General features: G+C 42.9%; 1 long non-coding RNA gene across 3 annotated transcripts in view; it reads left to right on the top strand.

Annotated features, from left to right (window-relative positions):
• The window catches only part of LOC144600081 (uncharacterized), a 32,089-nt gene extending 16,303 nt beyond the window's left edge, over positions 1–15,786 (top strand). For all 3 annotated transcript variants that reach the window (XR_013548073.1, XR_013548074.1, XR_013548075.1), the window contains 3 exons: positions 1,633–1,787; positions 12,100–12,174; positions 15,386–15,786. This is a non-coding gene — a long non-coding RNA (uncharacterized LOC144600081). The remainder of the gene's footprint in view (positions 1–1,632; positions 1,788–12,099; positions 12,175–15,385) is intronic.
• Positions 15,787–17,920: the final 2,134 nt, after the last annotated feature.

The raw sequence follows: 17,920 nt of genomic DNA on the forward strand, positions 1-17,920 counted from the left end.
CCTCTCTCCCTGGAAGTCCGATCCCTCGGCATGTGGGGAAGATCACCTGTGAGAGCATTCCTGCCACGTTTCGATCTGAAGCAAGATTTTATATTGGTGTTATTGATGTTGTGTGCACATAGTCCATGTGCTCAGGCAGGAGATGAGCTTATTCTTGTAAGGTTAATTTGGACAGCTAGTTTAGTATTGGTGTAAAAAAAACACCAAAGTGCTGGTGTAACTCAGCGGGTCAGGCGGCATCTCTGGAGAACATGGATAGGTTCCATGGATGGTGTTGGTGTAAACTGATCACAGTATAAACCAAGGTTAGAGCTGAATCCAGTTGAGCAGGAAGTAAGATGCCCTGGAGTAAGAATTCCATCACATGAGACATTATGTGGTGTAAATCTAATAGTGTTAAATATGTTTACAGAATACTAAAGACATGTGGAAAGTCTTGAACAGTCATTGAATATAACTAATATTTATGGGGCAGGCAGCATCTCTGGAGTAAAGGAATGGGTGCCATTTCAGGTCGAGACCCTTCTACTAGTCTGAAGAAAGGTCTTGACCTGAAACGTCACCTATTCCTTCTCTCCAGAGATGCTGTCTGCCCCGCTGAGTTACTCCAGCATTTTATGTCTATCTTTGGTTTTAACCAGCCTCTGCAGTTCCTTCCTACACCAATATTTATGGGTTCTCCAGTTCTAGCACCTGATCATTCTGCATTTAATTGCTTCACCTCTGGTGGTTATGCATTCATCTGCCAAGCTCCAGTGCTCTGGAAATTTCCTCTACAACTCTCTGCCTCACTATTCCCCTTCTCTTATAAGTTGACCTCATGTGGGTTTCCTCCAGGTGCTCCAGTTTCCTCTCACATCCCAAAGACGTGTGGGCTTGTTGATTCATTGGCCTCTAGTAAATTGCCCTTAATGTCGTGAGTGAATAAGAAAGTTGGATAGCATCAGAACTAGTGTGAACGGTCGATCGATGGACTCAGTGGGCCGAAGGGCCTGTCTCAATGCTGTATCTCTGAACCAAAACTAAAGACTTCCGAAAGTAGATCTCTTCAACTAAGTTTCTGTTGATTTGCACAATTAATTGGCTTGATGTCTAATTATGTTTAAAACATGCCTGTGGAGCACCTTGGGAAGTTTTGCTATGTCAACAACTCTAAAGGGCTAAGAGAATCAAGGAATATGGGGGGAAAAGCCGGAACCGGGTACTGATTTTGGATGATCAGCCATGATCATATTGAATAGCGGTGCTGGCTCGAAGGGCCGAATGGCCTACTCCTGCAGCTATTTTCTATGTTTCTATATAAATACAGGCTGTGTAACTGTTGTGCATTGAAGTGTTTAGCTGTGTAGTTGGAATATTTACCACATAATATGTGAAAAATTGAGTGTCTGCTTGTGTTGGCGGTAACAATGTATGGAGTTTTTAATGAGCTGCTCTCTTTGGTGATGCCTAAATAGATTCCAACGGAAAAATAATTCAGATCCTTTGACAAGTGTGGTTTTACCTGTAATAAAAAGCAAAAATGCTCTAAGTACATGGTAGGTCAGGCAACATCTGTGGAGAGAGAAAGAGAATTAATTTTTCAAGTCGACCTGCATGCCTATTTATTTGTCCTCATCATAAATGTTGCAGACACTGTGATAAGGAGGCGTGCTCTGTCAACTGGAAACCCGAAGGCCTGCCAAGACAAATACTGAAGCAGAGTGACACACAGCAGATTTGGGCAAAGCTGAGGACCTTGGTGCAGTCTCACTAAAACGTTCAACGACTCCATGTATGTGGTCAAGGTCAGTGAAAGCCTCTTCAAATGCCATTGTCATTGGCTGCACAACAGCCTCAGCAGCTGGTCGATGTACCACCACCCCCATGATTTACCCACCCACAATATCAACCAATCAAGACCCATCCCAAATATTCGTACCTTCTGATACACACCATGTACTGACATACCTCAGTCGGCATTTCATCCAAACCTACACCAAACAAATTGGCACAGTGGCGCAGCGGTAGAGTTGCTGCCTTACAGCGCCAGAGACCCGGGTTCGAGCCTGACTATGGGTGCTGTCTGTACGGATTTTTGTACGTTTTCCCTGTGACCTGCGTGGATTTTCTCCAGGTGCTCCGGTTTCCTCTCACACTCCAAAGACGTACAGGTTTGTAGGTTCATTGACTTGGTAAAATTGTAAATTGTCCCAAGTGTGTATAGGATAGTGTTAGTGTGCGAGGATCACTGGTCGGCATGGATTTGGTGGGCTGAAGGGCCTGTTTCCATGCTGCATCTCTAAACTAAACGAAACTAATTTCCAGCTCAGTGTTTTGTCCTAGTTATAGCCACAGATAAGGTGGACAGAACCAACAAACTGGTGGGAACGGATATGGCTGTGCAATGTCAGCCCTATGGAGAAGAAAGTATTTTGACCACCAGCATGGCTGAAACAATTGAAGATGATTGTACCTCTTGAGATAATTCTCCCTTGCACTTTCCATGCCTCTTCACAAAGCCTCTTCTGATTTCAAACTCCAGTGTTAACAAGAATTTGAAAAACATTTTTTTTAAATCTTGCTGCCTAATAAATAACTCCTAACTCTGACCAAGGGCTAATACTATCAGTAGCTTCATGAGACTACAAAACATTTAACTACCCTTCACTACCTGTTGACTACCCTTCACTACCTGTGTACAAGACATGTTGACTGTCTTACTTCAACATTCAATATCAGCCCTGGCATTATCCCTCCATTCCTGCATCTAGTTTGTTCTTAAAAATCCAAAATATTCACCCTCTCCTCTCTCCCTGGAAGTACAATCACTCTGCGCATGGGGAGCTTCAGTTCTGGGAGCATTCCTGCCACATTTTTATCTGAAGCAAGATTTTGTTTACTTGAGAGATACTGCTCGGAAACGGGCCCTTCGGCCGCTGAGTCCACACCGACCAATGATCACCCTGTACACTAGCACTATCTTTCACCCTGGGAACAATTTTGCCAAAGCCAATTAACCTACAAACCTGTACATCTTTGGAATGTGGGAGGAAACCGGAGCACCTGGAGAAAACCAACGTGGTCACAGGGAGAACGTACAAACTCTGTACAGACAGCACCTGTAGTCAGGATTGAACCCGGGTCTCTGGCATTGTCAGGCCGCCCAATTTTGTATTGATGCTATTGATGTTGTGTGCACATGGTCCATTTGCTCAGGCAGGAAATGATCATGCGTGAACACTGATTCCTCTAAGGTTAATTTAGACAGAGAGTTTAGTGTTGCTGCAAACTGATCACAGTATAAACCAAGGCTCAAGCTGATTCAAGTTCAACAGGAAATACGATGCCCTGGAGGAAGAATGACATCACATGTGACACCATGTGGAGCGCAAATCTAATTGTGTTAAATATGCTTATTAAATACCAAAGACATGTTGAAAGTCTTGAACAGTCATAACCTCTCATATTTATGACCTCCACTTCTCGCACCTTATCATTCTGCGTGTACGTTGTAGTTTCCACCATTTCTTCCCCACTATCTGCCGCTTTTCAGAACAATTTTCCTTCCGTGCCCTGCGTTGTACTCTGGCTGTGATGCGCCGGCACCAGTAGGCCCTCGCTCTGACTCTCCCGCAACTCCGGGCCTCACTCACCCTCACCTGCAACGGGCCCCAACTATAAACACCTTCACTCAGTCCACCTTAACCAACCTGATCTCCCGGTGGCTGAGCACTTCAACTCACCCTCCCACTTCCAGTCTGACCTTTCTGTCATGGGCCTCCTCCAGTGCCATAGTGAGGCCCACCGGAAATTGGAGGAACAGCACCTCATATTTCGCCTGGGCAGCTTGCAGCCCAGCGGTATGAACATTGACTTCTCCAACTTTAGATAGTTCCTCTGTCCCTCTCTTCCCCTCCCCCTTCCCAGATCTCCCACTGTCTTCCTGCCTCCACCTATATTCTTCCTCTGTCCCGCCCCCCTGACATCAGTCTGAAGAAGGGTCTCGACCCGAAACGTCACCCATTCCTTCTCTCCTGAGATGCTGCCTGACCTGCTGAGTTACTCCAGCATTTTTGTGAATAAATACCTTCGATTTGTACCAGCATCTGCAGTTATTTTCTTACTCTTCCCCACAGTCTCTGCTTTAGGCTTTCCCCCTTTCAGATGGCCAAGGACTGAAACCTCTTGAGACACAAGACTGCATTGAATTATTGTAGTTCCGACGATCATATATCATCAAATATTTTTGGTGAAACTTGGAAAGAACACATTGAATAATATTTTGAGAGTTTCTCTTTAACGAATATAAGATAATATAAAAGTACGTTTTTCTTTACATTTGTGTTGCTGGTTGATAAATGATTAAATTGGGACAAGACTAGATGTAGAATTCTTTGATTAGAGGGTATTGCCTTTAAAGCGAGACATAGTATGCTAGAGTAACTCAGCGGGTCAGGCAGCATCTCTGGAGAAAAGGAATAGGCAATGTTTCAAAATATCACCTATTCCTTTTCTTCAGAGATGCTGCCTGACCTGCTGAGTTCCTCCAGCATTTTGGGCCTATTTTCAGTGTAAACCTTCATCTGCAGTTTCCTCCTGCACCTTTAAAGAGAAGTTGATACACTTGGATTTTTTTCTCTGGAATGCTGGAGGTTGAGGGGGAGACCCGATAGAAATAAATAAAATTATGAGCAGCCTAGATAGGGTAGACAGTCAGAGTCTTTTTCCTAGGTTGGGAAAGTCAAGGACGAGAGGGCATAGTTTTAAGATGAGAGGGGCAAAGTTTAAAGGAAATGTGCAGGACAAGTGGTGGGGGCATGGAACATACTGCCAGGGGTGGTTGTGGCGGCAGATATGACAGTGGCATTTAAGAGACTTTTTGATAGGCACATGGGTATCAGGGAATTGAGGGATATCAATCATGTGCAGGCAGAGGAGATCAGTTTAACTTGGGATTATGCTCAGCATGGACTTTGAGGGGTGAAGGGCCTGTTCCTGTGCCGTGCTGTTCTATGTTCTAGAAATTCTTTGATGTTGAACAATATTTCTTCAGCCAGTGATGTGAGGTGGCATGGTGCTTGTGCCAAGTTTGTGCTTGTTATTTGAAAGCACATTTCCGATTACCGTGAAACACAGGTTTCCTATCTCCTATCTTCTTCCCCTCCCCTACTGACCCTCCCCCTCCCCCACCCCTTCTCTCCCCCTCCCCCTCTACCTCTCCTACCCCTCCCCCTCCTGGTTGGGGTAGAGATATCATTTATTGTATATGAGGTTTTCAAGAAAATAATCCATGTAATTTGTTCACCATAGCAGAATTAATATTACATTATTAATGGAAATTTTATGAAAATTATGGTAATTTATGGTAATTAAGCTCTTGGTACAATGACATTATGTCATACTTGATCCACCAAAGCTGGTATGTATATCGCTCTCCACACAATAGGCTGACTTTTACATGAAGGTTAAAGTAATTACCATCAGTGAGTGCCATTGAAAAATAATGGAGCCAATCCAATCATACCTTTGGAATTAAATAGAGAAATTGTGGGATATCTGTTGGTTGTACCTCCAGATGCTTTGGTATAATGTTATCTCTGTGGCAATCTTAGCACTGAAACACAAAGGCGTGAACGTGCTTCTTATTCATATGCTGCCCCAAAACACACTAGCAAAGGTTTGGCTTGTCCTTTTCAGTGTGTCCAAACTGCTGCCAAATAGCCTCTCTGGAATTGACATCTCCCTTTCCTAAGTGCGGAGTCTTGTTTTTTCAAATTTTGATGGGCGGCACGGTGGCGCAGCGGGATAGTTGCTGCCTCACAGTGCCAGAGACCCTGGTCCGATCCCGACTATAGGTGCTGTTTGTATGGAGTTTATACTTTCTCCCCATGACCTGTGTGGGTTTTATCCGGGAGTTCCAGTTTCCCCCCACACTCCAAAGACGTACAGGTTTGTCAGTTAATTAGCTTGGTATAATTGTAAGCTGTCCCTAGTGTGTGTAGGATAGTGTAAGTGTTTGGAGATCGCTGGTCCATGTGGACTCTGGGCCAAAGGGCCTGTTTCTGCGCTGTATCTCTCTAAACTAAACTAAATTATTATTTTTTGAAGATTAAAAGAAAATATGATATTACTATTTACTGTTGTCTCTTTTATTTCACTTTCTGAATTCCATTTTTCTTTCCCCTTTGTATTAATATGATAATGTCTTCTCTAAGGTAAAGTAAAAATAGTCAGGACCTGTGGTAATATCATTTCTAAGATCACTTCCTCAATATACTTAATTCACATCTTTACTCAATTACCTATTTATTTCCCTTCACAACAGCATTCAAGGTGAACAAAAATAGAATCTCATGTAAAGTCTGCCCACTCCAACACCCACAATGAAGTCTTGCTACTTTTTTTTGTTGATGGACTTTTTGTGACACTTTTCCTGTATAATGCATTACAGATTTTGCCACCAGAATAATTTAACTCCTTCTCTAAAACCTCTAAATCAATGGCATTGTCTGCTTCGGTACATGTTTTTCCTTTAATCAGTGAAGTTGTGAAATTTGACCTGCGGTTGGCATCTATTCATATTAATTTGTCCCTAGCAGCTGCGGCTTGCCTGCAGTCTGTTTGTCTTTTGTGTGTTTTGTTGTTTTTTTGTCTTAGTGTATGATGTAGAGTTTTTTTGTGGTTGTGTGTTATGTGAGGGGGGGGGGCTGTAAAATTGTCTCTTCCGAACGGAGACGCGATCTTTGTTCTGGGTGGTGTCTCCGTTCCCGCTGCGGCCTACCATCGGCCAAACACCTGGAGCTGGCGGCCTCCACCTGGGACCACCTGGGGCTCTGGTTCGCAGAGCCATCGGACTGGACTTACCATCTGCGGAGCTGGCAGCCTTCGGAGGTTGTGGTGGCGTTGCGGGAGCGGTTGCGACTCGTCTCCGGAGGTTACTTCGGATGCGGGCCGCGGGCCGCGTGGACGTCGGAAGCTCGCAGTTGGGGTTGGGTTGGGGCTGACATCGGGAGCTCCAGCAGCGGCAGCGTCTTTGCCCGTCCCGAATCGCGGGGCTTGGGTCGGCCCGCCGCGGACCTTTCACCGTCCAGCGTGGCCTGAAATAGGCCGCGGGATTTTCTCTGCCCGGCAGGGGCTTCAATGTCGGGAGCCATGACCGCCCTGACATGGCAACTTCAACAGCCTGACCGCGGGAGAAGACAGCAGGGGAAGAGAAAAGACATTCTGGCCTTCCATCACAGTGAGGAGGTGACTGGAGGAGACTCACTGTGATGGATGTTTCTTGCTTATTTTTACTGCTTATTTTTATTGGTCTTATTGTTGGAATGTGGGTAATCTTTCATTTCACTGCACATTTATGTGTATGTGACAAATAAATTGACTATTGACTATTGAGGAGGATTACAAGAATGATTCCAAGAATGAGTGGGTTAGCATATGATGAGCATTTGATAGCACGGGGCCTCTACTCGCTGGAGTTTAGAAGGTTAAGGGGGGACCTGATTGAAACTTACAGGATAATGAAAGGCATAGATAGAGTAGATGTGGAAAGGATGTATCCACTGGTGGGAGAATCTAAGACCAGAGGTCAGAGCCACAGAATTAAAAGGTGCTCTTTTAGAAAGGAGGTAAGGAGGAACCTCTTTAGTCAGAAGGTAGTTCATCTGTGAAACTTATTGCCACAGAGGGCTGTGGACGCCAAGTCAGTGGATATTTTAAAGGCAGAGATAGACAAATTCTTCATAAGAACGGGTGTCAAGGGTTATGGGGAGAAAGCAGGAAAATGGGAATGAGATCAGCCATGATTGAATGGCGGTGTAGACTCGATGGGCCGAATGGCCTAATTCTACACCTATATCTTGTGAGCTTGTGAACTGATCACTTGCCTTACTCTGCACCAAAGCATTCACCATAGTAATGGGAAACAAAATATTATTTATATTTTAAATTTGTTCTTCCGGCAAATTCAAGTGATTTGGGGTATTGAACACTGAATATTTGTTTCTATTAATTGTTCCCGTAATTGAGTTTAATCCAAGTATTGGGTGAAAGTTGTCAATCATTCATCAATTATTATGTTTCACAAAAACAATTGTATTAGTGTTTCAGTGATGAAATTATTGATGTTAAAGATGTAAACAAGTATTTTTTACTTTAATGGACAGTTTAAAAAATGCATCACGTACAGTACTTTTTTATGACATTCCATTTTATAAAAAACATTGTTTTTACAAATGTTTTTACAAATGATTTCTGCAAAGTTACATTCAATGTGGATTCCAAACAGTTTAGTTCACATCGTATAATAGATATATGGTCTGTAGGATAGATGTCCTCATAGATACACATCTAGTGGTAGCAGATAAAGAAGCGTTTGAAAATGAACATATCTGCAGAGCAACAAATGGTGGCATTTTGTGGTCAAATTTCAGCAATGGAGGGGAGGTGGCAAACTCCCTTTGGGATACCTCCCCAGCTACTCCTGCAGTCAAACAAACTATTAGTGATCCAGAATTTTTTGTCTGCTGTACTATTTCTTTGGAAAATTGGTGTCTTTAAGGCATCTTCATAATGGTCCAGAGACTGCAACTGTTTGATTACCACATCCCCAGTTACCAAAGCTGATGATGTGTGCAAATTGTAATCTGCAGTTTGGACGGATTTCCTTCAATGGCTGAGACCTGGGTTTATTGAGAACAAGAAAATCCATTGTAGTGTTTGACATCCTCTTTGACTCTGCTCTTGGATTCATGCTCTGCTTTCTTGAGCTTGATTTGTGTGTGCTAATATGTCTGTGGAAAAAGTCCAGAGAGGAAACTTGTGGGTAACCAACTAACTTTGTTGAGTGGTTTTCTTTCACCAATTTTTTAACATCTTAGCAATGCATTGGATGGTTGTTGCAACATTGTATCTTTGCTTTGCTGGAGATAGGAAGGATTTGTTTTGGAAATATTCGGAAAATTCCCTTCCCAAATTTCTTTCCGGCCATATAGATTTTCCAGTGGATCGGACTTGGCAAGAAAAGAGGTATTCCGTCTGTTTTTCAATTTGATGCTATCATTGCCCGAGGTAATTCTGTCAGCTGCACAATATTTTGTAGTATTCTTGGAATATATTTTGGAGTAGTGAGGATCCATTTGAGAAATCAGTCTTGGGTGTTGCTGGAGATTAGGCTTGTCCATGCAGTGGATTTCGTCTGACCAGTTCTGAGGTGCAAGAAAAGTTGGTTTTGCTAAGTGGCAGATAGATTGCAGATAGACATCTACCGATGTAGAATCAGAATTAGTATCATGTTTGGCAGAACATTCAGTACTGATATCCTGCAGCATTTCTTCACAGGCTTCACTGATTGTTGGGAGCGGCTGTGCCAAAGTCAGCTGGGATCTCGGCCTCATGGCTGGGGACAAAAGCAAATTTGTTAATGTGCACACGCACACGCGCACACGCAAACGCGCACACGCAAATGTGCACACACACACACACACACACGCCCACACAGAGTTAAAATGACAAAATTCAAATAAGTTCATTTTGAATGAACATTGGCAATCTTTCCTTTTCAGGTGGAAGGTTGTCTTTCGTTTAGTTTGGTTTAGTTTAGAGGTACAGCCTAGAAACAGGCCCTTCAGCCCACCGAGTCTGCGTCGACCAGCAATCCCCACACATCAACACTATCCTACACACACAAGGGACAATCTACAATGTTACCAAGCCAATTAGCCCACAAACCTGTACGTCTTTGCAGTGTGTTGGGAAACCGGACTTCCCGGAGAAAACCGACGTAGGTCACGGGGAGAACGTACAAACTTCGTACAGACAGCAGCCTTGGTCAGGATGAACCCGGGTCTCTGCGCTATCAGGTAGCAACCCTACCACTGCACCACCGTGCCACCTCTGTTGCAATTATTTTAAATTTAGATACGTTTCTGTCAGCTTAATCCTTCCTTCCCCATCTTTAAAACATCCTTTCGGATTCATTATTACAAACTTCTTTCATGCTTGTTGGTGGTTATGGTTGTGATCATCTGCATGTAGGAAGCTCCAGCACCTGAGCAGCAGACTATAGGAGGTGTCCTGTGCATTGCACAAAGTAACACAAAGGAAGGTGAGTTTCTACTTTAGTCTGTAGCTTCATTTCACAGGGGATTTAGGATTCAGCAAAATGGCAGCTGTCAAGATTAACAGAGGTCTGCTGTAGATGCCACCAAGTAGCAAAGTGGTGAGGTTTGGATATAGATTTGTGGGAATGATAGGCTTGTGAAATGAAGAGGGGCAGGAGACGAGGAATTACCAGCCCAGATCTAGATACTGTGGCCAAAGGAAATAGCCGCAACATCAATCCTCAAAGAATATTACACAGATAGTGAGGTATTTTACAAAAGTCAAATCTTAAGGTAATGCCATAATGGGGCTTAAAATCACTTTAAAAAGAGTTTGTAGGTGACACAGTGGTGCAGTGGTAGGGTTGCTGCCTTACAATGCCAGAGACCCGGGTTTGATACTGACTACGGGTGCTGTCTGTACGGAGTTTGTACGTTCTCCCCGTGACCGCGTGTGTTTTCCCCGGGAGCCCCAGTTTCCTTTCACACTCCAGATGTAAAGATTTGTAGGCTAATTGGCTTGGGAAAATTGTAAATTGTCCCTGGTGTGTGTAGGGTAGTGTTAGTGTGTGGGGATCATTGGTTGGCGCGGACTCAGTGGGCCGAAGGGCCTGTTTCTGCGCTATAACTCTAAAATAAAATAAACTAAACTAAACTAAGTTATCATTTTGAATGGCTGCAAGATATTTTTTTTCATTTCATCATTTTTGTTTTTACCCTGAAGTGTTTAAAAACAAATTAATACCTCAGTTTCATTACAGAGCTTTACCTGCATCTGTTAACCTAGCCCGGTTTTGTAGTTTCTCAGTAAACATTGATCTGTGAGGGATATTGATTTAGGAAGAACCTCAAACAAGACTTTGTTCAGTTCAGAAAAGCCTGCAGTGATTGTTGAAATTAAATGTTTTGCTGCTGCTAAATATAGATTTCTGCCACTTCTGTTCTCAGAGTATACTGTGGATCTTTGAAGAATGAGTTGTGGTGATGGTGAGAGATAGTAAAAGGCAAATGTCCAATAATTTCACGCATTGCTTGGTATTCTCAGTTCAGAAAAGGCAAAATGCTAGGAAAGGTTTAAAGGGAAATGGGTGTATAGTGGGCAAATGCGACTGGCGTCTTGGTTGGCATGGACGAGTTGGGCTGAGGGGCCTGTTTCCAAGCTGTGTGACTCTGACTCCATTAAAAATCATCATTATGCCCATGTGTAATGTTGGCAAATGATATCTATAAGCTTTGAACTGCACTTATTACGTTGTTTTGCAAGTTATTCTGTTATGAGACCCAAAAAGCTCATCATATAAAAATCTTTTTAAACAGTGAATTCAATATTTAATATTAACAACACAGTATTTTGAAGTGGATTTTCGGATTGTACAGGTAGAAGCTGCCACTGAACTGTACCACACCCCATGGGTCACCGACGGGTCTGGCAATGTGCAGCACGGTGGCGCAGCGGTAGAGTTACTGCCTTACTGCGCTAGAGACCCGGGTTCGATCCTAACTACGGGTGCTTGTCTGTATGGCGTGTGTACGTTCTCTCCGTGACCTGCGTGGGTTTTCTCCATGATCTTCGGTTTCCTCCCACACTCCAAAGACGTACAGATTTATAGGTTAATTGGCTTGGTATAAATGTGATTTGTCACCCTTCTATGTTATCCCACTAACTCCTCCACTCCCTACACACTAGAGGCAATTTACAGAGGCCAATTAACCTACAAAGCCATGCATCTTTGGGATGTGGGAGGAAACTGGAGCACCCGAGTGAAACCCATGCTGCTACAGGGAGAACATACAAACTCCACGCAGACAGCACCCAAGGTCAGGTTCGAACCCGGGTGTCTGGCGCCTTGAGGGAGCAGCTCTACCAGTTGTGCCCCTGTGCTGAAGTGAAGGAAAGCGGCTGCTTTCCTTTATTTTAATCTATTTACGTCGGTTAATATTTTAAAAGTGAATTACTATTATTTTTTCATTATGTAGTTTTGTTGTCTAACTTTTTCCAAATGTCTTTTATCATCAGTGACATTTGGAAGTGGAGGGAAAGCCTCTGCCCACCATGGCCTGGAGACATCATGGTTGCTGCAGAGCTGCAGAGGTTAGTATGGTCATGGGACTCATTGAAAGGATGACTTCAAGGTGCTGGTCGGCTTTCTGACAATCGGCCCATTGTTAGTTGTTCACATTAACCATGCTACTTCCACCACATTCCTGTATTTTTCTTTAGTCGTTCAGTCAGTGGCTGGTAGTATTTTCAGATGTTAATCTTTTACGTATTTGTAGAAAGAAAATCTTCAAAATGCTATCAAAAGATCTCCAAGATGTCAGTCGTGCTAAACGTTATTACGATCAATTATTTCTATCTCTCCAAATTGAGGTGTTGCTGGCAAACACGGTTGCAGCAAAAATAAAAAATATGTAAACACATCTAACCGTAGTCTACATTGCAACTAAAAATAGCTGAGTACTAATCTTCCCACATGACTGATAATTTGCACAGAAGCTTTACAGAATCACAACAACAGAATGTAATAAAGTGCATTATGAAGAGAGGGAGCATTATTTACAGAGGGAAGTGAGTCACAAATAAACACTCTGTTTCAGAAATCAAACAGTGGCCTTTAAAGCCAAAATTGTCAATATCTTTTGTAAATTGTTTGTCTGCAGTTAAAAAAAAATCTTACAATTTTGTTGATGGAAGGACTACAACAAATTTATATTTCTGGGGCGATTCAAATTCCAATCATGTTATTTCCTACTTAATTAAAAACAAGTTGATTATGTCCTTTGAATTATTATATACATTAAGTTAAAATTGAAACTTAGGAGGAGATTGATGTGTTATTGAACTCCAGGGTAAATGATCACTTTATTATTTTTACCATATTTGGCAGTGTTTTGAAGCCCAGGAAACTGAGAGGTGCCTTTATGGTAAAGCATACATGCACACTAACCTGTTGAGGCATATGGGTGGAAGATGCACCACAAACTACTTCCCTTTCCTGTGGTCAAATGGATCAGTATCTTACTACTAATATTCAATGCAAGTATCTATTAATATGGTTTGCAGCCAGAGTTAGAATTCTGTATTATATATTAATGTTTAACGACTGAGAAACATATTAGTATAAGACAGTTTTTCAGAAATGGAGACAACTCAAAAAAAAACCTCTCTTTTTGTGAAGAGATTTTCTTTATATGTCAACGTGGTGTTTCGGGCAAACAAAGAATTCAAAGTAGAATCAGAAATATATCTAATCAGAACTATCTCTAATCTGACAATGGAATTGGTTTAAACATACTTTAATTAAACACGCAATGGTGAAGGTGCTCAACAAGTCAGGCAGCATCTGTACAGAGAGAAACAGCTCATTTTCAGTCATTAAATGCCTTCAGAACTGAGAAAAGAGTTATAAATGTACTTTAAGACACAGGGGAAGGGGAGTAAAAGTCAAAGGGAAGGTTTAGGACAGGGTGCATATCAGGAAAGATATGTGTTTTAAAAGTTAATGGTAATCAGTGGTAATGAAAAGTTAATCAGATCAAATACCTGTACATAATTTATTATTCAGTTATAAGTCAAATTATTTACGTTTAATGAATTACAATGAATTATTTAATCATATTTTCTTTTGATAAGCTTTGATTTAAGCTTTGCTTAGGGAGGCCTAAAATTTAGAAGTAACTTTACTTAAGAGATTAAAATCTTAAGAGCACAACAATGGAACATAAGAAATGAAATCAGGATTAGGACATTAGCCCCAAAGTATAAGAAGTGGTTGGACAAACTTGGACTGTTTTCTGGAACATCAGAGGCTGAATTGAGATCTGATGGCATTGACAGGATGGACAGCCAGAATCATCTTGACGGGATGGAAATGTCAAAGACGAGAGGCACAGCTTTAATGTGAGAGGGGCAAAGCTTAAAAGAAATGTGCAGAGTGTGGTAAGGTGCCTGGAATGCACTGCCAGTGGTGGTGGTGGAGGCTAATAGAACAGAGGCCTTTAAAAAGCTTTTGTATAGGCACATGGATATGCACGGAATGGAGGGATATGGATCACATGCAGGCAAAGGAGCTCAGTTTAACGGCATCATGCTCAACGTGGACATTGTGGGCCAAAGGGACTGTTCCTGGGCTGCACTGTTCTGTGTTCCAGTGTTTGCCCTGTCATTAAATAAGATCAGACCTCAGCGCCACTTTCCTGCATTAACCCCCTATCTCACGCTTCCCTTACTATCAAAATATCTAAGTATGTTTTAATGAGATTACTCCTTATTCTTCTAAATTCTAGGGACTATAGGCCCAGTGTGTTTAATCCCTTCTCGTATGTCAACCTTTCCACCTTAGGAACCAGTGAGGTATTTGCCTATCTTTAGATTTTAGATTTTAAACTTTAGAGATACAGCATGGAAACAGGCCCTTCGGCCCACCGAATCTGAGCCGACCAGCGATCAAACTGTATTCTATCACTATCCTACTCACGAGGGGCAATTTTACTATATACCAAAGCCAATTAACCTACAAACATGTGCATCTTTATAGTGCCATAGGAAACTGAAGTACCCGGAGAAAACCCAAGATTCTCTAGAAACCCAAGACCCAAGATAGGACGGCACGGTGGCGCAGTGGTAGAGTTGCTGCCTTACAGCGAATGCAGCGCTGGAGACTCAGGTTCGATCCTGAGTACGGGCGCTGTCTGCGTGGGTTTTCTCCGAGATCGGTTTCCTCCCACACTCCAAAGACGTGGAGGTAAATTGGCTGGGCAAATGTTAAAAAAAATTGTCCCTAGTGGGTGTAGGATAGTGTTAGTGTGCGGGGATCGCTGGGCGGCGTGGACCCGGTGGGCCGAAGGGCCTGTTTCTGCGCTGTATCTCTAAATCTAAAAAAAATCTAAGAATGTACAAATCCCGCACAGACAGTCCCTGTAGTCAGGAATGGACCTGGGTCTCCTCTATGTCACCCCAAGATCTTTTCAAGAGGATAGAACAATTTGCTAAACATGTCTGCAAGAGGAGGAAGGGGCTGGCCGTGTGAAGTAAAGGCTAACATTTAAACAGAGATTCTGTACCTGCATTTGAAACAGTTGTGGATTTGATTTGTTTATTTTTAAGCCTGTGCAAAAAACCTGGTGCTAACATTCAAGAACTGAAGTGAAGCAGAGAAAATTAAATGGACTTCCATAAGGCAAATAACTGAAAACATAGTCATAAATGCAAATAGGGAAAGCTGTATAGTGTAATTTAACTCTTATTGACTGTTTTATATAAACAGAAAAATCTAAATGATTGCTTTGCATTGTGATTATAGAATTGGCAAGTGTACTGGGCCAAAATGAACAGAGATCGGAAACAGCCAGGTTTTCACAAAACTGAAAATAGAAAACCATGACAAATATGCAACCCCAACTATTTCTACAAATATCTGACGTTTAAATCTGCTCCATATTGATCCCTGTGACTTAATTCATGCAATAAAAATACTTCTCTCGTCTTTTCTCAATGAGGCTGCTTCACCTCATGTTGAAAGCAGAAGGCTGAATTTCTACAGTCTACACAGAATGCAGAACTGAAGCAGCTACAGTATTGCAAACATACAAACCTCTCTTAAGAAAGTCAACACTGTGGCGCAGCGGTAGAGTACCTGTCTTACAGCGCCATAAACCCGGGTTCGATCCTGACCACGGGTACTTGTCTGCACGGAGTTTGTACATTTTCCCCATGACCTGTGTGGATTTTCTCCAAGATCTTCGGTTTCCTCCCACTCGCCAAAGATGTACAGGTTTGTAGGTTAATTGGCTTGGTAAAATTGTGAATTGTCCCTCGTGTGTAGGATAGCGTTAATGTGTGTGGGATCGCTGGTTGGTGCGGACTCAGTGGGCCAAAAGGACCTGTTTCCACACAGTATCTCTAAACTAAACTAAAGAACTAAACAAGCAGGATAAATTATCAAATGTAAATTGGGACTTAAAGATGTTATAGCCCTGTCACTGCATAATTAGAGAGATAATGGGATTTAAATCTCTTTATTCGTCTGTTGTTCATTGAACACAGCTCGCCGTTCAACACCATCACCCCTCTAAGCATCATCACACACGGAAAATTGGGTGTCTGCTCAACCCTAAGCAATTGGATCCTCGATTCCTCATCGGCAGACTCCCATCAATTCAAATTGGCAACAACATCTGTCCCCTGCTCTATTCACTCTATACCATGACTGTCCACACCCCACTCCAACGGCATCTTTAAATTTGCCGGTGAAAGTACTGCTGTTGGACGAGCATGAGTCAGAGTATAAGAGGGAGATCATTCATCTGATTGAGTGGTGCCAGAGCTACAATCTTGCCCGCAATGATAGTAAGAGCAAAGAGCTGATTCCCCTTCAGCTGGGGAAAGCTGAGGATCCATGAACCAGTCTTCATCAGCGGTGTAGCGGTGGAGAGAGTCAACAGCTTCTAGTTCCTAAGCGTGCATATCTTAATTTTTTTAATGACATAGCATGGAAGTAGCCTTTCAGCCATCAAATCCACGCTGACCATCGACTACCTGTTCACACTACTTCTATGTAATCCCACTTTCTCATCTACTCTATACACTAGAGGCAATTTACAGAGGCCAATTCACCTACAAAACCACATGTCTTTGGATGTGGGTGGAAACTGGAGCACCCATAGGAAACGTACACAAACAGCTCCTGAGATCAGAATCAAACCCGGAGGCAGCAGTTCTACCACCTGTTCCACTGTGCAACAGGTTCTGTCCTGGGCCCAGCAGTTTGATGTAATTGCAAAGAAAGCCCGTCAATGCCATTACAGTTACTGAAGATTGAGAAGATTTGGCACGTCGCCAAACCTCTAGAGAAGTACCATAGCGAGCATACTGACTGGTTGCATCATGGCCTGGTCAGCTAATTTGAATGCCCAAGAGTGAAGGAGTGTGCCGAATATATTGGACATTGCCTGGTCCATCACTGGTATTTGCCTCACCACCATTGAAGGGATTTCCAGCAAGCACTGTGTAAAAAAGGCGGCTAATATCATCAAAGATCCAAATCACCCTGGCCACACTCTCATCTTGTTGTCACCTTTGGGGAGAAAGTACAGGAGCCTGTGAACAATGACCTCCAGTTCCCAGAACAACTTCTCAACAACCATGGGCAGCCATGGTGGTGCAGCGGTAGAGTTGCTGCCTTACAGCGTTTGCAACGCTGGAGACCCGGGTTCAATCCCGACTACAGGTGCTGACCTTACGGAGTTTATATGTTCTCCCCTTGTTTATATGTTCTCCGCGTAGGCTTTCTCCGAGATCTTTGGTTTCCTCCCACACTCCATAGATGTACAGATATCTAGGTTAATTGGCTTGTTGAATGTGTAAATTGTCCCTAGTGTGTTTAGGATAATGTTAATGTCCGTAGATAGCTGGTCGGTGCAGACACATTGGGCTGAAGGGCCTGTTTCCGCGCTATATCTCTAAACTAAACTAACCTATCAGGCTCTTGAGCCACTCTGCACAAACTTCGCTGCACCTCTATATATAGCAGCGATCTACTATAAACTTTGTTTAGGTTGCACTATGTACTTCGAGTTGCACTGTTTAGTTTAGAGATACAGCGCATAACCGGCCCTTCGGCCCACCAAGTCTGGCGATCCTTGTACACTAACACTATCCTACACACACTAGGGATGATTTACAATTTTCCCGAAGCCTATAAACCTGTACGTCTTTAGAGTGTGGGAGAAAACTAGAGCACTAAGAGAAATCCCACGCGGTCAAGGGGAGAATGTACAAATTCCGTCCAGACAGCGCCCGTAGTCAGGATCGAACCCGGGTCTCTGGCGCTGTTAGA

The sequence above is a fragment of the Rhinoraja longicauda genome, chromosome 14 (assembly GCF_053455715.1).
Source record: "Rhinoraja longicauda isolate Sanriku21f chromosome 14, sRhiLon1.1, whole genome shotgun sequence".
NCBI classification, from domain to species: domain Eukaryota; kingdom Metazoa; phylum Chordata; class Chondrichthyes; order Rajiformes; family Arhynchobatidae; genus Rhinoraja; species Rhinoraja longicauda.